Source organism: Pteropus medius, unplaced genomic scaffold (assembly GCF_902729225.1).
Source record: "Pteropus medius unplaced genomic scaffold, Ma_sr-lr_union100, whole genome shotgun sequence".
NCBI lineage: Eukaryota > Metazoa > Chordata > Mammalia > Chiroptera > Pteropodidae > Pteropus > Pteropus medius.
In genome coordinates, this window is record NW_024350926.1 from 8,824,631 (window position 1) to 8,847,756 (window position 23,126).

A 23,126-nucleotide genomic window follows, 5' to 3' on the forward strand; every position below is an offset into this window, starting at 1 on the left:
ATCCACTGGGCGTCTTGGAGCGTGTGCCCCACGGATAACGCAGGACGGTGTAAGGCACACAATTCTTTGTGCACACTTTGTGCACACTCAGAAGTTGGGTGCTCTCACAGACATTTCTATTCCATGTTGTGGCATTACATGAATGCTGCTCTGACGCCCAGTTCACCTTCCCCTCTCGTTGATGAATTCCTCCTACTGTGTCTTTAGTTTTGCAGTTCATACACTTCAAGGAGACATGCCTCGGTGAGATCATTGTGTTAATTTTTTCCGGACTTGGTCCAATAAGTAGTGCTGATTCAATTTTTTCTTTATTTCAGGAAAATATGTTCTGATATTTTATTAAATGTATATTTTAAATTGTATGTGTTTTCTTATTCAGCAATATCCGGTATACAAATCTGGGGTTCCTTTTTCTGATTTATATATATATACATATATATATATATATATGTCATCCTTTTTATAATTGCATTTTTAAACTAAGGGCTGAATGGATGATATCTAACTATATAAAACCCTGCAATTTGCTTTATTAAGTTAGATTATGTTTTTGAGATTTACTGATAATATTGTATTTCTCTTTAATTTTCATTTCATTTATTTATTTCTTAAACCTCCTACTTAAAATCTTGGAAACTACATTTAAATGCTAATCTAAAAATGCTTAATATCATTATAGTAAGATAACTTTAGATGGTCACTTTACCATCGCTCCAGAATTCTATTAAAATGACTAGATTGCCCTTTTAAAAGACTCTTTGTCTTTGAAAAATACTTTAGGAAAAATAGAATATATATCTATATCTATATCTATATCTATATCTATATCTATATATATGATTATCACCTGTACATTGCTTCTTAAAAGTCTAACTTGAAATTAAGTTTGTTTTTCACATGAAAGAAGATTTGAAATCATTGAAAACAAAAAACTGAAAACAAACCATAGAAGTTAGGGGGAAAATGATAAATTGAAGGGAAAAATTCACTTGTAATAATTTCTTATGGCCATTTGTTTTGTCTTACTGGTGTATGTGTATAGAAATATAAATTATTTATACAATTACAAGGAGCTGCTTGTATGTGATGCACATACATACTGAGTTTATACATTATTTCAGCAGTGGGAAAAGACTGAGCTCAAGTCATATCTAATTAAAAATGAAACTCCCCAAAGAAATATGCATAGTATTAAATTCTAGTTTTTCATAAGTGTAATGAAAATTAAATTAGTATATACACTCTGGAGTTCATCTATCCATCAAAATAATTGTTTTTCTTACTCTTTATTACTTTAGCAATCAGTCCCTAGTATGTAACTGACCTATTATATCAGCAGAACATATACGCGAAGTGTTTTGCTTTCTCTACAGTGAACTGAGGTCATATAGTGTTCCTCACCTAGTCAATTCAGTTACTATATTGATGTTGAGGGAACCTTGGCAGGTTCCAAGACCTGTATTAATTATGTACACAAGGCTAGGTAGGCAGCGATGGAACCCCTCCAAACGCTAGAGCAGGGTCAGTCTTTACTTCTCTCTATCCCCGTGATAAGAACTGCATTGAATCACATCTTCTATCTGTGTGCTCTGCTACCTTAAGATGTCACTCATCTGGTTCATGTAGGGGTCAGGGCACCAGGTTTACAGTTTTGTAGATTCTCTCTACATGTTTAGTCTTACTTATCCAATGGCCTAGAGCAGAGTTTCTCGACCTCAGCCCTACTGATGTGTTGGACTGGATGACGCTTTGTTCAGGTGTCAGAGGTAGGAGAAGAGGACTGTCCTGTATATCACAGGATGTTTAGCAATCTCTGACTCTTACTTGCTAGATGCCACTAACACCTCCCCACTCCCATTTCTGACCAACAGAAACATCCATGGACATCACCATTGACCCCAAGAGGGTCGGGCAGAACTGGGCAACTTTGGTCCCAGTTGAGAACCACAGTCCTGGAAATAACTACCACCTTCCACTATCTCTAAACTTAGTCTTACATGTTTGGGCAAAATTTATATTTGGGATACATTTAAACTTGATCTTTGGGGCCAAGTTGATTCCTAATGAGTTAGGCTAAATTTACATACAGAATTTTCTTATCTTATATAACATTTTATTAAAAATTTTTAAATGTAAATTATATTTTTCTATTTTTGAATTCCACTTCTGAAAAGTAACTTTAAAATCTCTCAGCTGTTTCTTTGCTATTTCCCTTCACATTCCCAAATCAGAAGAGGGGCGATGCATGGGAGAGAACTAAAAATGTACAGCTTTGGTTTATTAGATATAGGGGAACAGTGAAAACACAAGTGTTAGAGGCTGGGAAGCTGTCATCATTGCTATGCCAGGAAATATTTAATAAACCAATGCCCATGGCATGTAAGAAGGCAGACAGACAACGGGCTACATAAGGTCTAAGAAGTATTGATAATGTTGCAAGATTTAAAAATATTTTTTACATAGAAAAATGAGTATTGGTAAGCCTATTTGCAAAGTTCTTTTTGCATGCAGCTAATAATACAAGTTGACTGAAAGCTGGATAGTTTTGGGATCTCAAATGTTGAAAAGAAAAAGAAACAACCAACTGTTTACCAAGTCGAGTCACTATATATTTCGCCCCTTGGTTTGTGCCATCACAGCTTAGAGATCATGAGTGGGGCTGACGTCTCTCTCAAGCCTGTTGTTTCACAAGAGAGGGTGATGGGTAGATTTCAGGGGTCAGTAAATCAAAGATCAGAGTCATCAGATTTATGTTATATTTAGAGAGAATATGGTCTGTATTTACTCTAATAATTAGTCAGAAGCAAAGTGACTGTTGCTGGTCTCTGGGTGCCCAGCGTGCTTTGTTGTCTCCTTCGCACCTTCCTTATAGGTGTAAATAGTCCCTTCAATAAATGATCTTTAATTAAACCCGTTAGAGTGTGTCAGGAGCTTCTTTACATTTATTTTCTGTAATCCATGTGCGTTTATTTATTTTCATTTATTGGGGCTTTTGGAAGATGTGTAAATAAACACACATTTATCTATTCTGAAAGTCTATTTAAGAAATCTTTCCTAATATACATTATTATAATGAGAATTTGGTGACAATTATGGATTTAAAATTTACAATGGAATTATCTTCTCTCTTGCCCAAAATGGTGCTAATGAGACTTATCTACATTTTTACATCGATTCCAGTTTTAAGACAGCTGACGATTGTTATTTCTTGTGGAGCTTCTAACTGATGATGCAGAAGCATCCTTGTTTCTTCAAAACCACTGTACTAAATTGCACCTTTATTGATCATATTTTTCTCATCAGACAGAATTTTGGGCTCTGTCCACTTTCACTCACTAGCATACTTCCTTATCACCAAAGATTTCTCATAGTTGCGAACTTACAGTGCATTTTCCTTCATTTCTGAACATCGAGCAACTAGGTATTTAATCAATAAATATATGAATATATGGGATGGTAGGTGTCCCATTTTTTAAAAATTTTAAGCTCTGTTAGGCTAGTATATCTATATTCTTTGTCTTTGCTTCTTCCAGCATTGGACAGATCGCTTAATTTATTAGACCCACAGAAAGGTATGTTGGATAAAGCAGAGGTCAGAGATCACAGAAAGACAAGATGGTAGGAAACTGTAATAACTTTTCAAAATTTTCTGAAACAGTTCTCCCTTCATTATGTGTGGCTTGTGTTATAACTGTCCTAGTCCAGCTTTCTCTGATTCCTTTTTACAGTGCTCAGAGACAGCTTCCAAACTTCTTTTAGATTGTTACATGGTCCGAGCAAATTGACCTTGACTTGATCATTTTCAAGGTGGATAGAATGATATTGAGTAATTTGGACTTTTCAAATTTTTTTTTTTTTTTTTTTAATGCAAGCGAAAGACATGAAGACAGCGATTTGTAGCTTCAGAGGTAGTAGGTGACTTTTTCTCCACTTCGACAAATCTTCATTTTCTCTCATACCAATCATTATTGAAAACATTTAAACTCTCCTGAGTTTAATGAAAATGAATGAATTAAATTTGGTTTCATTTAATATTTTAATGGTTTTTCTGGTAATTTCACAGATAAAATTTTTTGACCATCTGCCACTTAAGTCATTCTCAGACCTATTCATTTGTACAGATTTACGTGAAAATACTCTGTCTCCTCGTCGTACTTGTATGACATGTTCAATCCTATGAGCCTTGTTCACAGGCTAAAATGATCATTGGCAAGAGCAGGTTGTGCAAACACAAACTAATTACATGCGTGTGGTTAAAAATAATCTATGGATTTGGAGAAGATGTTGAAACATCACACGATTCATTCACCTCTATCTATCTTTTCAGGTGTTCTTAAGAATTTCACATATAACATCTCTCACCTTTAATAAAAATTCTTGCCACCACCGATGTGCTTCTAAGTTCTGTTGATTTTTCTTTGAAAGTTTTCTCTGAATGAACTTTCCCGGTCTATTTCTAGCATCCATATCCTCACATAATTCTTACTCTTACCAATCTTAGCTCTACCTCTCCACTCAAATTCAGTACCTACTGCACTGAATCATGACTACGCCTCTCTGATTGGTCTGGTCTTTTCGAGATCATTACTCTCGCTGTCCTTTTCTACTACCACAGCCCAATTTCATTGTCCTCCGAAATTCTGTGGCTTATGTACCCTCCAAGACCAAGTTAGACTCCATTTCTTCCTAGACGCCTTCTGCCAGAGGCCACTCACTCCTAACTCTGATGGTAGTCTCCCACAAAGTCTAGGACTTAATTATCTCTTATCTTGAATTATTTCTTTATGGTTGCATCTACATCAGAAATGAATGCAAACTTCTTGAGAACGGTCAATCAAGGTTTCGTCTACATTATTTTTTTCCATAAACTAGGTATTATTTGAAATACAGAATTTTGAGGTCTAAGTAATTAAAATGTAAGAATGTAACATCGATGGAATTACTAAATTGTAGAGAATTTAGAGATATGGGGCTTTCTTCCTTTCCCTAATATTTACACCAAGTATTATGCCTAGAGGAAATGCACAGGTCAATATGAGTCAAAGAGAGACACAATTTTGCTTCTAGACAAAAATTTTTCCCTGAATCCCATATACTTTCTACCCAGGCAAGTTCAATTATATAATACAGGAAATAAAAGTTTTCTTTTTCTTTATTTCTTAAATCTAGAGTTTGGAGCTTAGAGCTTGTGGCTGGTAAGTCCTCTTAGCTCTCCTCAGGGTCGTGGGAGATTGAAAAGTAGGCCAGTCTCGAAAAGCGAGCGGTCCTCCTATTTTCAGGAATGAAGGCAACGAGGTGTCATTCCAGGCTTTTGAACAGAGGAGGAACAGGACAAAACTGTTATTTAGGAGAACTGTCACACCCAGAGTTTCAGAGGTCCATTTTGCAGGTGGCAGAGTATTCCCAATAAGAAGAGATGGTATCTAAACAAGAAAATAAAAAGAAAGGGTGGATCAAAAAAATATTTAAAAGGAGAAGCGAGAAAGTTTTGTTACTAATTTCATTTGGGGGAAGGAATGGCAGTAGAAGATAAATTGTATGAATCCATGATACCAATACTCTGAGTTTTTAATCTAATTTTTGGAATGATTATATGATGTCATTGGAAGACAGAGAGACAGGTTTAATCTTGATTCACCAAAACAAAAAATATTATTTAGTTTTTATTTTAAGTATACAGTTTACTAAAAGAGTATCTCTTATACTGAATATATCCTTATTTTTGTTTAAAAGTATGCAAATACATGCCAATCAATTGAGAAAATAAAGTATGGAGTAGTCAGTAGAAAGCTAAGTTAGAGTGTTCACATTTTCTTTGAAATCCAGCAGTTTAAATATTATATTCAGAAAGTTATTGTGACCTGCAGACAAAATAAGTTTAAAAAACTGTCTAGCTTATGTTTTACATGGTATACTGTATCATCTCATAAGCAGGAAAATAATTTTCCAATAAATGTAAAAGTTCTCTGCAAGAGAAGTGAATTTAAAAGATATGTAATGTGTTTTATGGTATTACGTAGAACTAATGAAAAAAAATTAGGTGCTAAAACACATTCTCTCTTTATCCCTTTACAACCAGAAATTAGTTACATATTAGTAATCAATAACAATAAAACGTATTGATGATATGTATGTAAACTGCTACCCTAAAGTATTTGTAAATGATGAAGATTTAAAACCAATCTATTTTCAGTGTTTAGAAATGGAAGCCCGATAGATATCTAGCCTTTAATTTCAGCTCTAACTTTAACTGTTGATAAAACAAACTGATGGGCAAAAAAAAAAAAAAAAAAAGCACTAGCAATGTTCTTATAATATTTTTTCCTCTTGGGAAGTAAAGCAAAAGTGACATCACTTTTCCGACATGTGTGGAGTAGATAATAAGTGCTCCACCTTCACTATTTATGTCAGAAAATTTAATAGAAAACACATGATCAAAAAGGCAATGAGTTTTTAATACTTAAGAAACCTTCAAAATATATGAGAGACAGAGTTAAAAATAAAATGAGATAAATGGCTTTACTTTGTTCTCTGCATTTTTTAATTAAATAGAACACTTTCTATAAATCTATTATTTTGATTTGCCAAAGAATCATGTTAGAAGTAAGACTGACAAAGAAACCTCTGGATGTGGTCTGTGGGAGCTCTTCATTTATTATGGCATAGTATATTGGAAATTTAGCTTCAAAACTACAATGGGAAATTTAGCTTCAGATTTACTAATTGGATTCAACTTGAATAACTTTAATGACTTTATATGCCAACTTGTCAATAGCTGTTTTTATAGGGATCGAAATTATGAATTGTGTAATGGCTAAATTTCACATAGTGCTAGCATTATTATTATAATAGTGAAATTATATTCTTCATAAAAATCTGCAAGTATTTTTTAAGTATTATTGCCAACAATTGCAAATTTTATGCATATTTTAAAGACTCTCTTAAGAAGAGTCCCTAAAAATTAGAGAACTTAGATCTACCTGCATATTTGACGGACTATAATGATCCAGAATAACATATTTTAAGATTTATAAAGCTACAGTCATATATTTAACACAAGTGCTTATAACCTATTAACAGTTGATCTGTTAATCCAGGGGGAAACATGCAAATAAGATTATCACACTTTTGGTCATGCTCAGTGTCTCTAACCACTTATTAGAAATATTGAAATGTAACTTGGCTATCACACAAGCAAAATAAAATAGAACACTAAAGTAATTCTGCTTGCAATAATTTTTTAACTTTCTTTTGGCAGTCTTACTTTCATCTTAAAGTTTCAGTTGAAAATGCTACTCTCTTCATTGCCTTATTTCACTAATGATGCTCTTTTCAATTTAATGTTAACTTCCCTCTGCTCCCAGGTATAGTATGCAATTATTTTTTATAGGTAGATTCTTCCCTGGACATATACCATCTGAAGCCGACATGTCATTTTATTCACAGGCATGATGTAACTAGTGAACTTCCCCTAGCCTTCCTGCAAGGCAAAGAGTCTATGACTGTTTTTAGCCAATGAAATGTTAATGGCAGTGGTATCTGTCACTCATGGGTTGAGGAATTTAAGAACTGGCTAGGGGACTATTTGTTGCCTCTTTTTTGGGTGTAGAAACCATGAAGATCTCATGTTAAGATGACTGCATCTCAGAATGAAAGGGACGTGATTCCTGAGCGACCAGAAACAGAAGAACCTTCACTGACCCACAATGAGTTTGCGTGAGTAAGAAATAAATTTTTAATGTGTCGTTATTAAGAATTGGGGCTTTCTCTTAATGGCAGCACGATATCCTTCTATAGCTCTAGTTTCTCTCTAAATTCTCAGTTTCTTATTTATCACATAGTAACTGCTTAAAAGATGTAAATAATAATGAATTATTTTTGGAAACTTGTTTAAAATAACTATTGGAATGGAATGTCATTCTTATCTATTCTAATTTGTAGACTTAAATATAAATCTCATGCGCACATTTATTCATTAATTAAGCAAAATATTTGTTGAGTGTCTGCTATGTGCCAAGAACTATGTGTCTTGGGCCCTGGTAATACAGTGATGAATGAAAGCAATAATAAGAAAAAAATAAGAAACTGTCCCCAAGAATCTCAAATTCTACTCTTAGAGACAGAAAATCATATGACTATGTCAAATATATACACTAAAGAGAAAAAAAATTAAGCAGAGAACGGTGATGAGATGGGTTTATTGACTCAAATCTTAGAATGAGAGGCCAAAGAAGACCTCTCTGAGGAAGTAACTTTTGAATGAAGACCTACAGGAAGCGGGGAAGCTAGGCTGTGGATAACTGAGGCGAAAGCTCCAGGCGGAGGAAGTGGCACGTGCAGATGCGGGCGTTCTCTGGGCTCTCTGAGAAACAGGACGGAAGCCAGGGCTGCCGAAGCAGTGGGAATGCAGGGAGAGAGGAGAGCAGGAGTTATCACATTCAGGCAGGTGATGGGGACCTGAACACTGGGGCCTTGAAAATCACTGTAAGGACTTTGGCTTATATTTTGAGATGGAGGGCCGGTGGAGGGTTTTGATCACGGCAGTGACATGATATAAATTCGGTTTTAGTAGGATCGCTATGGAACTGTGCTGGGAATAGACGGAGGGGCGAGAGCACTGGACCTGGGAAGGCTGCTTGAAATAATCCAGATGAAAGATATTGATGGCTTTACCCAAGTTGGTAATAGTGATGGCATGGAAAAGTGATAAAACTCTGAATGTATTTTGGACTTAGAGACCGTGGGACTTGTTATGAGGCTAGCCCGGGGCTTGAGAGGAAGTCGGGTCAGGAATGACAACACGATTATTAACCCGATGGACTGGAAGAATGCAGTTGTCATCAGCTGGAATGGGAAACAGTGGAAGAACAGCTTTAGGGGCGTGTCAGGGCAGGCGGGGATGAGAGCGCGTGAGGTGCCAATTAAGTCGCTAGGCCGAGATGCTGGGGCTCTTGAAAACATGGGTCTATAATTTACGGGGGAGTCCTGGCAGAAAATATGAATTTGAGAGTTGTCAGGATAAGGATATGGTATTTTAAGCCATAAACTGATGAAATAGAATAAGTTGGAGGAATGACTGACTATTGGGTTTAGCAAAGTGAGGCTCATCGATGAAGCTGGTAATGGTTTCTTCGCAGTAATAATCGTGGAACGTAATTTAGTAGATTCAAGAGAAAATGGGAAGGAGGAAATTAGAAGACCACTCTTCAGAGATTCTTTCAAAGAGTTTTGTTATTAAACTGGAGGTAAGGTATTAGTGAGCGAGATGAAGGAACTGGGTCTAGGCGGTTTAATTTTTTTAAAAAATATGATTGAAATGGTAGCTTGTGGCGTCCTGATGGGATGATCCAATGGAAAGGGAAAAGCTGAGACTTCCAAAGAAAGAGCAGAAGCTTGCCGGAGTATGTGGAGAAAGTTACTGGCGTATGAGTGGGAGCATTGCCTTCTGAGCCTTCAGAGTTCACCCACAGTAACGGTGGAGAATGTAGAGTGTTATTGGCACAGACACAGGCAGGGAGTTACATGCGGAGAAGGCAGTTTTGGGGAGTTCTGCCTTTATTGCCCCATATTCTCGTTGAAGTAGGAAGCTAAGTCATGAGCTGGGTGTGAAGATATTGGAGTAGGTTTTGGGAAAGTGAAGAGAACTAAGATCTAAGACGGTAGGTGAGAAAATAGATTAAATAAATGTATTATTTATAAGCAGGCTTATGGGTCCACTTAAGATTTGTCATCACAATAGACCTAGTCAGCACTGTTGTGTATTTTTTCCAGCCGGGTTGAGCTTTAGAGGTACTGGGGTAGAGTTGGTGGAAAGTTGAATGGAAAGAGGGTTTTTGTCAAGCGAGGGGGAGAAAATAAGAGAAAGGTTTATTACAATAATTATAATAAGTTTAAGCTGGATAAAATAGTGAAGAAAGGACATGAGGGGCGTGGGGAGTCATGACAAGTCGATAGGCTAAATGGACTGAAAGTTCTGATGAAATCCAAAGATTGTTAGAGACAGGTATCAGAATGAGTGAGGTGGAAAGATAAAAAGTGATAGTAGACAGGAGTATATGGTAAATTCAGATGGAGCATTTGAGGTTATGGGAAAGTCAGGGTCAAGGGTAATGACCTTGGTATGAAGCATTGCTGCAGGATGAACGAGATCATTGGATGAATGACGTTTGAGGATTTGAGAGATCAGGTTATTGACTTCTACATGGAACTTGAAATCACCAAAAAGGATAACCAGAGTGGAGATGGAAAGTCAAGGGCCGGACTTTTCCAAGAAAGATGGGGAGTGTCAGATGACTGCAAAATACAGGGATAGTGGTCTGGAAGCAATAATGAGGAGCAAAAAAAGACATCTAAGTCGTTTCTTGATCCTAAGGCAGAAGAGGTGTGGGGGAAAAAATATATTACTTAAATAGCTTCTTAGTAGTGGTGTCATGGAAGAGCCAAGTTTCAGGTAAAACAAGTACTTTTCATGAAAATATTTGGTAGAAATTTTGAAAGTTATTTGCTGATGATTGACCTTGAGGTCTAGAGTGTTAAAATTTAGGAGATGGATAGAGCTAAGAGATGAGGTCAGAGAGACTCAAGGAGGATTTATCCTGGGCTAACAGGTATACAAAGGGGCATGATGCCATTCGTCCTGGCATCCCAAAGTCAGTGATAGCGAGGCCGTGACTGCAGACAGGAGAGAAGAATGCGAGGAGAAAGCAGAGTATCCAGGAGCATTAAGGGTGAAGCAATACAGGGATGCTCCATGGACCACTCCTGCTAGAATCTTTCCGGAGGAGAGGCAGGGCAATGGGCTGACTCTTGCTGATGGCGGTATGCAGAGAGAATTTATTCCAAGAGCCTGAATGCAAGACACTGAAGGTGATGTCATTCTTACTCCTTGTCTCTCTTTTAATTTTATATCCTTACTTCATTCTTCTCTCTAGGCTGCAACAATCTTATTTTCCTGCTGTAGTCTAATTTATAATTTAATGTTCTATGAATTTTCACTTTTTTTCCTCTGTAATCATTCTGACATATTTCTAATTCTAAAGATATACCCTCATTTAAAATAATTAGTTATCGAGGACCAATTATTTTTATTTACATTTTATTTTACCGATAGTAAAATTCACTGTTTCTGATGTACAATTGTATGAGTTTTGACCATTGCATTGAAACATGTAAACATCACCACGATCGATATACAGAACAGTTTCATCATTCCTAAAAATTCTCTCATGCTGACCTTTGTGTTAAACCTCTCCCCTGCCCCTAACCCCTAGCAACCACTGATCTCTTCTGTGTCCCTATAGCTTTGACTTTTCTAGAATGGAAATCTAATCAGAATGTCATTGGTCTTTATTCATGACAGAAATTACATTTATCCAATTATTAAAGGCAGACATTTGAGAATCATCCTAAACAGTTGCTCCTTTGGACTCCACATCTAATCAATTATTATGTCTTCTTTAATATTTCTATAATTCCTTCCTCCCTTTCAATGAGCTAGGAGAAGTAAGAAGTGGAAGTTATTGAAGTTCCACATTTAATCAGTATGTTTTTTAAGTGGATGGTCATTATTCTTTAGTTTTACTTGGGGCTTTTCTTCTAAGGCATATTTTATTTATTGATCTGTTTTGTAGGTTCGTCCTGGTGTTAGGAGAAAGAGTTGAGAAGGTGGGGGACAGAAAAATGTAAATACAGGCTGTCGTTTTGTTTGGAAAGGAGTGTACAAAAGAAACGAGTCTGACAAAGTGAAAATATTTTTCCTGGATGGGTAGTGATCTTAAAAACAGAATTAGTAAAATTAAAAATTGAGAGAGATTCTGATCATCTAGTCCATTGGGATGAAACAACAACAGGTGACTTTTTTTCTAATTTCTCATCAGCCATCGCATGCTGCCCTATTATTGTGGCATTGAACGTTTCCTTTGCAAACACGCTATTTCATATCTTTCACTTGATTTTCCTTCTGAGCATTAAAATCAGGCTTAGTCCAGGTAGCTGTCTTTAACAATATCTGAAGTATTCTTTTTTAACTTTATAGATGTGACAAACATACATGCTGAGAATAATTGAATCTTCCCTGTGTAATGAGGATGCTTTTGAGTTTGCAACAATATACATGATTTATTATACTGGATACATTCCTCATTGAGAAATTGAGGGTAACCCTTTCCATGTAGCTGAACTGCATGGTCCAGCCTATACTCTCACGTGCTGTGTGGGAGACTAGTTAGTGTGAGTCGACTAAGACTAAGAGGAGAGCCTCTAACACTAGATTCTGGACTTTTGAAAAATGTATAATTCGTGTGTGGAGAAGGCATTGGTCCCGAAGAAAACAGAAATTTCTCTGGGGAGAGAAATAGAATAGCAAAACAAAAACAAACACAAAAACAATAAAAATAAAAAAAACGAAACTAAAACAAGCAAAAATAGGAATGACACAGATGTACACATACATAGAGAATGATCCCAAAGGCGTGAAGAGGATCAGTGTGATAGAGACTGATGAAGAGGTCGTTTTTAAACAAGCAAGATGATTGAGGGGTAAGGACCATCAGGCTGAGTGAGGCTTCTCACCAGCCTCCAGGTCCTGCAGTGCTCAAGAGCCTGCCATACTGCAGTCTTCTTTGACCCAGAGCTCCTTTTTCATTGGTGGACGAATGTGATGACTGTCTCTCTGCTTAAAGTATTTCCCACTTGAAAGCTCCAGGCTCTTTCAAATTTGACTGTAGTCAACGCTGAGAGGTGAAGCCGCCCGCCTCAACCTGTGCTTATTCCCGACTCTCATCAGAGTCACTGTCATTCACCTGTGTCGCCCTCAGTTTGGTTACCCTTTGAAGTACTGTCCACTCCTGCAAATGGGGCTCTGCTGTTCACACACGGGTCCCCATTCTCTAGAATGGAATTAGTTCATTTATTAACTAAGTAAAACTTCTCATGATCTCACATCCTCTTCTTTTTCTCTGTATGTCCATTCCAGAACTGGTTGAACTGAGTTTCTCTTTTAGCCAGTGTTAGATTTGAGTCACCATGTATTTGGGGATCCAACACAAGCAACCCATGACAGCATCAGCTGTTTGCATCTTTGAACGTCTGAGTACAAATCTGACCCTAACCCTCCAACAGCTGCTCGGACCTTTGAACGGATGTCCTAGGAGAGGAGGGAAAAGACGATCAGCGGGCAGAATGAGGGGCGGATGAACAGCGGGATGCAGTTGTACTGACTACCCGCTTCATCCAATTCTGCAGTCCTCGCCCGAGCTATCTGCGAACAGCTTTCTCCTTTCATTTACCTGTTTCTGTCCCTATCAAGCATTAAGCCTACTTATTTCAGTTCTGTTCATCAGACACTCATTGAAGGCGTACGCTGTGGCAGTCACTCTGCTAGGTAGCAGAGATACCAAGATAGATACCGGATACACTTAATCCTTTGAACAGGTCATTTCGAATACAGTTTAGAGAATTGCAGTTGATGGAGCAGAGAGAGATTATAAATTAGTATACCTTTTCCCCCTTCTTAATATTGGCTTTTGGAAAGCGAGATGAAAAAAAAAAAATCCGAGAGAGAGACAATATGTAAATATGTTTGTATTCAAGGGATGTAAGTGAGTTATCCTGTTTTCTAATCTCGGAGACCTTAATTTCTGTATTTGTTTTATAGAGTATTGAGTTTCCTTTCTCACATCTATTATATTAGGAGAGAAATGAGAGATGAATGGGCCAGATAGGAAGTAAAGAGGAGATAGCAAGTGTGTATATTAAAGGTTAATGGGAAAGAAGATAGGAGATTAAGTTAGAATTGAGAGGAGTGTTCGTGGAGTTCTGAGGAGGAAATTGAATGGGACTAACATATGTTACGAAAAAAAGAACAGAAAAGAGATACAGGGAGCACCCGGAAGAGAAAAGAAATATAAATATATGCTTAAAGAAATTTTCAAAGACGAAATCTTTAGTCAATTTTTGCTGGTAGCCAATTTTAAATGCTACTGACATGTTAAATTTAAACTTTTCAATTCAGATACAAGGCCACCGTTACTATGTAGGATGTGTATTTGGGGAGAGGGCTGAAAAACGAGATACTGTTATTTTATTGTGGAATGCTGCATGCATATACCTGGTGAAATTGTATTTAAGTGTATTTCAGATAATAAGATATAAATAACTATGGAATACTCATGTAATATATTTAAAATCTCACGCAACAAAAGTCAGTAAAGAAAACACTTTATGTTCTTGCTGATGCTATGCACCGACAGTGGGCTGTCGATGTCCAGAAACAAGAATAATTTAGATGTATAAAAACACTTCCGATTCCAGTTTTTGCTGAAGCTGCGGTCAAAGACTAGGAGCCTCTATACCCCTAAAGTATAAAATCGAGCACGATCTAAATTAAAAAAATAAAACAAAGCATAAAATGGATCTTCCACCCTAGGGAATATGCACAAGTGGGCTGCCTCTTACTTTCAACCAGCGATTCTCATGAAGGGGCTGCAACTGACTTAATTGTGTTACGCCCACGAAGCATGAGGTAATGGTGCATTTGATGGATGAGTGTGAAGGAAGACAGGGAGAGAGGTCCGTATCAGTGCATCTGCAGCCTCGCTCAGATGCCCCAGCATCTGGTCAGGCCAGAAGCCCGGATCCACCAACGCAGCCCCTCCCGGGTTCCACCTGCAGGTGCAGCTTGGAAAAGCTTTAACCTTGAGCTGGTTACTTAACCTTTCGGTTCCATAAGGTACAGATCTGTAAAATCGGGGTAATACTCCTAAAGACTCCAGGGAGTTGTTATGAAGATGATGTAAATTGATAAATGTAAAGTGCTTAGGGCCTGGAGTGTAGTAAGTGCCAAAAAAGAATTAGCTAGACTATAAACTCCATAAAAGTATGGCTTTCCCCCAATCTAGTTTATTGCTTCATCTCCAACACCTAATATATAACGGGTGGCCAATAATATTTATTGAAAGAATGAACAAATTTGTTATCTTATTTTGCCTTTTAAAGGTGAGACCATGAAACACAGAAAAGAATATTTTGGCCTATTTAGCATTTGTATACTCTATAAGACATTAATAAGTTACTATTCTGTTATAAGCTTTAGTTTCTTATAAGATTAGTTATATTGCATCAATAAACCAGGACTTGGTGTCTTTTGGAGAACTGATAAAATACAGTTTCTGAACCTGTAAAAATGAGGAGTTGGCTGGACAGAGACAATTAATATAATAATTAAGAGAATTTGGAATCTCAGATCCACCATTGACCATCCGTGTGATTCGGGCTGTTACCTAATCTCTCATATATATGTTTCTGCATCTGTGATATTGGAAGTGTAATCATACTTATCTCAGACTGTTCTTTTTGAAAATAAAATGAGATAATTTATATAAAAAGTGCCCTTCAGAGTGTATGGTATATAATAAGCCCTAAAAAAATTGGCTCCCAAACATGATATTAATTTATTTACTTAATTTATTTACTAATCCAATCAATATTTACTGAACTACTTGTCAAGTCGACAGTAAAAAAAAACAAATCAGATGTCGTTCCCATCCTCAGGAACTTCCAGTGTCACGACGTAGGGGGACAAATAAAAAGGCAGTTAGCAAATATTGGAAATGGGGATTTTAGGAGTACACAGAAATGGAACTTGAACTGACAGTGAGTGGGTTGGAGAAGATCAAAGAAGTCTTCACAGGAGACTTTCTGAGCTGAGACTTGAGTAGGTTTAGAAAGCAGATGGAGGGGACAGCAGTAGCACGAAGGACGGAGGAGGGACAAAGCATCGGCGTTCTTCAGAAATCTGCAAAGCACCTGTACAGCTGGGAAGTAAAAACATGCTTTGCTGCTTGCATTTCCTGAGCAACAACACAGACTGGCATGGTTCTTTAGAGGTTATAAGGTATATATATATATTATGTTTCTTGAATTCTCACCCAAAACTCTGAGAAAAGAGAAAGGCAGGTATTATTGTCTGCATTCTGTACATGAGGATGCTACATTTGACATTTGTAGATGAGGATGCTACATTTGATTTTAGAAGCTGGCCTATGCTGAGGTACCTATTGTTGGAAGTGAAAACCTAGCTTTGATTCTTCTCATATTTAGCATCTAGTGACCTCTGTTGCAGGTAACGGTGCTTGGCCAAATATTATCATTGTCACTGACTATGATACTGGCTTTATATTTATAGTTCTCAGTTATATGTAAAATCATTCTGCTAATGAGTATTATTCAAAAAATTCTACTCAATGTAGGGTTCAAAATCCTGTGCCTGGTATGACATGATATTCAATATGAGTCTGTCGAGTGAATGAGCAATCAAACGACTCCTTAGCAATCGGAATCCTTGTTAGTAGAGTTATTCCAGAATGCTTTTTTGCAGATACAGTAAAAACTTTTTAAAATTACATTTACATGCAAATCACTTGACTAAAGATAAATTTTGAAATTTCAGTATTTTATTCAAATTCTGCCTTATAATAAGGCTAATATTTATTAATTAATAAATTAATTAATTCATTTGGTCATGAAGCATTTAGAACAGGCCTAGTATGTGTGATACACGCTGCCAAGTATGACACACATCACCTGATCTAATCTTTGCAACAACTCCATGAGAGCGTTCTGTTATTTTCTCTACTCCTTACAGATTAGGAAACTTGCAGAAAAACATAAAAATATGCGCCAAATCACTACAGCTGGCAAATGACAGAACTGCAATGTCCAACTAAGATCTGTGTGTCTTGAGAGCCCACTGCTATTCAATTTTAGTATGTTATAACCACTCATTACATTTGCCTCTTTTGTTTTTGTAGGATTTTGTATGCATTTTCTACATGAATCATGTTATTTCTTTAAAATGGGATATCCTTTTCCTTAAAATACAGGGTTAAGGATAAACTTTTTTTGTTTTGTTTTAGGATACTATTTTCTATTCAATTTATTAATATTTTATAAACTGTTCATGTACTCTCTTATATGTTTATGTAGAACATTCGTCTGTAGTATCATTCATCAGAATCCTTTTAGAAAACTTTAAGATTTCAGTTTTTGTTTTCTTGCATGTTGTTTCTTAAACATTTACTAATAACATAATTATTTAGTTAGGGATTAAAATAATAAATAAAGCTGTTTTTCTTTAATGAGTTCAGATTCTTTCCTTATTAAATACAAAGATTATCTAAAATGATGAATTATTCTAGGGTTATATTGCTATTGGGAGCACCTGTATAATTTTATCTTTAGTCTGAATGAAAAAAGACCAGAACAGTATATGATCATCGAGGGAGATGGCAAGGAAGACTTAAAATAGATTTAAAATGTCATCTGTGTTTTTTTGTTGTTGTTGTTGTTTGTTTGTTTCTAAGATTAAGATACATATTTCCTTTAGATCAAGGCTGAAGCTTTGGAATTGGGTTAAAACTCAAGCATCCCTTTCTGTTTTATAATATCACCTTACATTTCTGCTACGTTAGTAGTTTCCTTTTTTTTTAAGTGCATCAAGCAAAAAAAGAGCATGAGTAATGGTAACTTTTGTTCTAGTCCTGTAACTCTGAAGTTATAAGAGTTTGCTTATTTATAGTTTCTTCCCAAAATGCGATCTTCAAAGAAGCACATGATGACTTTAGGTATACCCTTGCTGTCCTTAAGAAGACTCTGTGCCCGCCTTCACTACATATATATCCCTGTTTATAATCAAGGGATGGGAAGAACTTTCCACATTTCCTATCCAGGTAACAGGCTGAGCAATTATGAGGTTTGATTAATACTATTGATGCTTTAATGGCCCATTTTATATCCTGAACACTGGGGGGAAATACGTCCCCTTCTGTAAAGGCTGTGGTTCTTATGATTCACTTAGCATAGATAGCAGAATGTATGAAAGATCTCTTGTCTCACAAGAAGAAATGGGTGGCTGTGTAATGCCAGTTGCATATATTACTGAACTGCTACAGAGGAGAGGAAATTACCCAGTCAGAATAGATAAGTTTCTGTAGCCTTGTATCCGCATTCTAATAGCCACAGAGTTTATCTTAGTCTGAATGGAGCTCTAGGTTATTAATTGTTTTAATGATTTCATTGATTTCTGTTAATCTAGGTAATGTGCCTTACCAAATTCGGTAGTTTATTTTGCTTTTCAATTAACCTTTTACTTTTGTTATATCATTTTTTATTAAAAACAAAAGTTTCATCTGCATTTTAATGATATGCCTATCTTAGCGTATTATGAATTATATTTGGCTATCTGTACTGCAATTTTCCTGAATACTTCAGGGTAATGGCAAAACTTAATGGCTCAGTATTTTATCACAGGTTATCATTAATACAAAACATTAAAAAAATCATTTGAATAAATGCTAGAATTTTAAATGTATAACCAAAAATAATTTTTAAAGAATTTCTTTGTATTTTGGAAGAATACAACGATGGAAGAAATGTAATGCTTTAATTTAGGCTTTTATTTCTCAAATTTAGGAATAATATTATTTCAACGTAAATACAAATTATTTTAGTTTTGTTTGATTCATAGACATGAATATATGTTATAAATCCTTTGGAGATTTAAAAGTGTTTGAAGTAGTATATTCCAAAAGAAAAGATGCAGTGTGTGTATCTTTACTGTGTGTCTTAAGATATTTCACTGGCTTATATGGATTATTTGATATTCCAATACAATCTGCCCAATTAAGGTCTTAAGTTACTCTGGCAGATGTAAAGTTATCCGTGTCTTCATAAAAACCTTAGTAAGATGGTCCCATGTGGTGCCGAAGTGAGTGAGTCCTTTACTCTTCATTCCTGGGGAGTCACATTCACACATAACTTCTGTGCCAATTAAAAACCGTTAATGGCAAAACATTGTAATTGATTAGTCTTTGTATGTTTACAGCTCACTTTAATTGCTGAAAAACTCCATTTGTCAGTTTCATGTTCTATTGACAATGCTATTGATTTATCTGAATTTGGCTTTGTCTTGTCTCTCGTACATAAAACTCACATATGCAGTTCAAATGGGAAATGACTGTATTGATTTCCTTAACTTGAGCCCAAATGCTAAAGATTTTTGGATAAGCTTTCTTATTACTTAAGCCAAAATCAATAAGAAAGAGCATCTTTTAATGAAAGAGCAGTTTGAGCAACGTACTCCAGAAATAGGGTCCTCTTCATTCTTTGCTTTACAAATCGATCTCTCGGTTCCTTAAGTGAGGTCCAATTGGTTGACATTGTGGTTTGTCTTTGTGTGTAAACTTGCAGCTTCAGAAGAGAGAAGATGAGCTACAGAGAAAGTAGAAACTCTCTCACTGGGGAAGAAGATGGTCCTCCCGCAGGTATAAAATCTAATGCGACACAACTCACAGTATCAAAGAATTCTTACATCTTTTAATTTCATGCTTATATATTTTATGATTATACAATATTTAAAAGATTTCTTCAAACTGGTTCACATCCATGTGTGTGGATTATATGCACTTACACCAATCTTATTGGTTCTTATTTCAGAAAACCTGCTCGTTGCTGCAGTGCGTGTTTATGGAATGCAAAATAATTCACTGAAACATCAGATCATTTAAAATCACTTTTTGTTAAGTGATTTTTTTTTTTTTACCTTCTTTTTTCTTTTTAGTGTTAAATTTTCATTTTCTGCAGGAAGACAAGTATCGAAACTGAGCTGCGGGAATAAAGTGCCCATCCTGAGGAACATATAAAACAAGTTATACGGACAGGCCAAACGCCAGGTACTGCACTGTGACATCATTAACTTCCGTGAACTACATAAATTAAGCTGATTATGCCTTCACTTAATTAACTGAGAATGACCTATTGATGTACAGGCCGAGTTAGCTAGACACCGCTTGCCGCACTGTACTTAATATATTGGTTTTCAATTAGTTCTTCTCTTGCACGCGATCGTCGAGAAAAAAAGGTCCATTTACATTTATATCCTATAGAGCATTATTATGCACAGGGAGCTTATATTTAAAATTTTATCCTGAGTTTTGTTTTTTTATATTTTGTCTCATATTCACTTCAAGAACTATCTTGCTTCAATTAAATTTTAGAAAGTAATTTTTTACCAAACGTACTATAAACTGTATTTTTGTGGAGCAAACTCAATGACGAAAGTTCCCCGGTAAACATTTAGACTTTTGAAAATTTTCTCTAGACATTTAACCTGAGAGATTTTTTTTTTTTGGAAAGGTGAAAGATAATGGTATAAGTGGCCATCCTTAATTTCTTGTGTTAAGTTGGACCACTGTATATGAATATTCAGACAAAAAGTTATCCTTTAAATTTTTACCTTTTATATACTGATTCTGTGAGTCCATTTGTACCTCACTCGGTTGCATTCTATTATGTAACTTTTATAATCAACTAATCAAATGATATTGTTGGATCATTCTTATCTTCTCGGTATCTAAACATTAGAACATTTCACTAGTGGCCAGTAGTTTGCTTTTAGATTTTATAATCACTTTAATTATTTACTATTAATAGTTATTGTAATAGGGTCAGTCAAAATATGAAAGTAAAATAAATGCTTGCTTCGGTAATTCATTTTATCTCTCCCAAATTTAGGTCTTCATCTGAAAATGAAATTAATAGTGGAACTTGGACCCAGGACTCTTTTGAATTACTAGCCAACTCTTGGATAAAAACAGTAACAGTATTACTTATTCTGGAAATTCAAAGAGATAGGTATTTCTGTGGATTGGCGTAGGCAGGGATGGACTAAAGATTTAATTATTCCTACAATACATAGATGGGTAAGATTATAGTTTATAATCTCTGTTAAAATTTTATGCAGCATTTAATTAACACTATAGGAACTTGTGGGCATATGAGGATTTAACATTTGTGTTATTTGTGAATAGCCCTCAAAACCCATACATATTGTAGCAATGTGTGTATCATGCATTTGAATCTCATACCCTGCGCGCATATCTTACTGCTGGGAGGATAATTTGACAGCCATATCCAAAGAGGCATCGTTTTCACACATTTTTATATATATAGTGATTCTCACTGAGGATTTGACTGGCCTCCTTAAATGCTTAGCCATATTTTCCCAAATTTTAGGAGAGAAATTGTCTGCTGTTGCAGAATTTGTGAATTAGGGAATCCACGAAGGACTTGGAGTCTCAGCTGGAAATATCAAATGACTACTGTCTCTTGAAAATTTGATGTAGATTATGTGAGAAAAGTAGTAGGAGATAAAACTTATGTTTGGAGAACACTTCATCAAAAATTCCTTTTAGTTTTGTAATAGGAGATTTTTATCGAACACTAAAGTGTGTGTGTTTTGTCTATTTGTCTGTGTCTGTGTCTGCACGTGTCTGAAGTGTTCAGGGGAAAGTTTTAAATTGCAGATCTACAGTTCTGTTCTAATTGAAAAATTATCTGACCCAAATTTTCTCATACCAACACGTGTATCATCCTATTACTTAATGCTCTGTATTGAAACTGTGTGCTCAGTTTCTGTCTATTCACTAAACTTTGAACTACTAGAAGACAAGATGTAAATCTGACTCATTTTTATATTTACGACATCCAAATACAGTCCTTAGAATGAAGCACAAAATTAAGAAATGTTTGAGAGATGAATAAATAATTTAGGTGATGCCATTGTACTTTGTGCTAAAGGCATATAAACAGCAAAAATGTGTTACATATAACTGGGAAGTTTGACACTAAATGTTATTTCATATTTAAACTTAATTATCACTTTTTATATCCTACTAATAATAGTGTATATCAACTATAATTGAAAATTAAAAACTTATTTAAAAATATCTTTTAACTTCAGGTACATTGCTGAGTTAATCAGTTCATGAGACATCACCATCATTGATTCATAAAGGTCTCTCTTCATTTTATAATTTTTATTTAATTTTTTAATAGAAATTATTTTTATTTCAACAGCAATGTATGAGAATATGGCTTGCCAGCAAAGATTGTAGTTGGTCTTTGGCTTTTGACAATCTTGGGGGAAAAAAAATGGTATCTGTTTATAATCGTTACAGTTTTAATTTTAATTTCTATAACCTAAATGGATTTGAACATCTTTTCAGTTTAAAGGGGATTGCCTGTTCCTATCTGTACTGTGTTCATTCAGTTTCTATACGTCCTTTCCTCCACTGAAAATGTCTTAGATCTTAAACTTCCAATACCTGCAAACCTTTGCATAATCTCAGATTTACTTGTGACCTCCCATTCTTCCACTTCTGAATTTTAAGCCCAGGAAGCTTTATTTTGGATATTCTCACTGTTTGCCATTATTTACATTGCGTCATCTTATTTAATATGAGAGGAACTCTAACCTCATTGTTGACATTTTCTAAAGCAGCTGAATATTTATACTTTTTCTATTCCATCTAATATTACTTAAGTAGAATCATTTCCTGAAGGTTCTAAGGTTCTCGATATTTTCTCCTTACATTAAAGGTTTAATTTGACATGTCTCCGTGGGTTAGCTTCCCTTTACTAGGAAGTATGAGCATCCTGCCACCAGGAACAACTAAGCAGCTTAGCAAACAGGATAATTGGTACCATTCTTTTCACAAACACAAAAGTAAGTTAAAACAGGATAGTGCTTTTATCATCAATTGATTCTTAGAAGTCCTTTCTTGATATTTCAGCCCCGAGGCTTATATCAAAGGTGTTTCCTTCAATGTGGAAACTTCAAGCTTCCAACTCACCAGTCTGCAGACCCTGAGCATCAAAGCAGACCTGCCCTGTGATCCACGGCTAAGCACTCACTTTCTTGAAGCGATGCTTGGTGCTCTGATTCGGCATCAAGATCTAAGAGGGCTGTTAGGAGAAGATAAATGAGGAAACCAGACGGTTACACTCTTTGGCCTCCACTGAGATCTTCCTGAGCCGGAGCGCTTGTCTCGAATTCCTCCAAACTCATCACCGCTTCCACGTGGCAGCCACAGCTCAGGGCTCTCACTGGCCCTACACAGTGCCTGGGAAACCGACGTGTGTGTAGTCCGGTTGCTTCCCACGCTCGTTGTTGAGAGTCCACGCGAACCAAAGGGTCTACACAACTGTATGTTATCTTCTCTTTAGTTACCTTCTTTCTTTAATGCCAAAACACATGTTTTTTTTTTCTAGTGTACTGATCACTAAACATG

General features: G+C 35.9%; 1 long non-coding RNA gene across 1 annotated transcript; it reads left to right on the forward strand.

Annotated features, from left to right (window-relative positions):
- The first annotated feature begins 18,648 nt into the window (after positions 1-18,648).
- Positions 18,649-21,673, forward strand: LOC120585524 (uncharacterized). The gene is made up of 3 exons (XR_005648393.1): positions 18,649-19,319; positions 19,616-19,727; positions 20,569-21,673. It is a non-coding gene; the product is annotated as an uncharacterized LOC120585524 (long non-coding RNA).
- Positions 21,674-23,126: the final 1,453 nt, after the last annotated feature.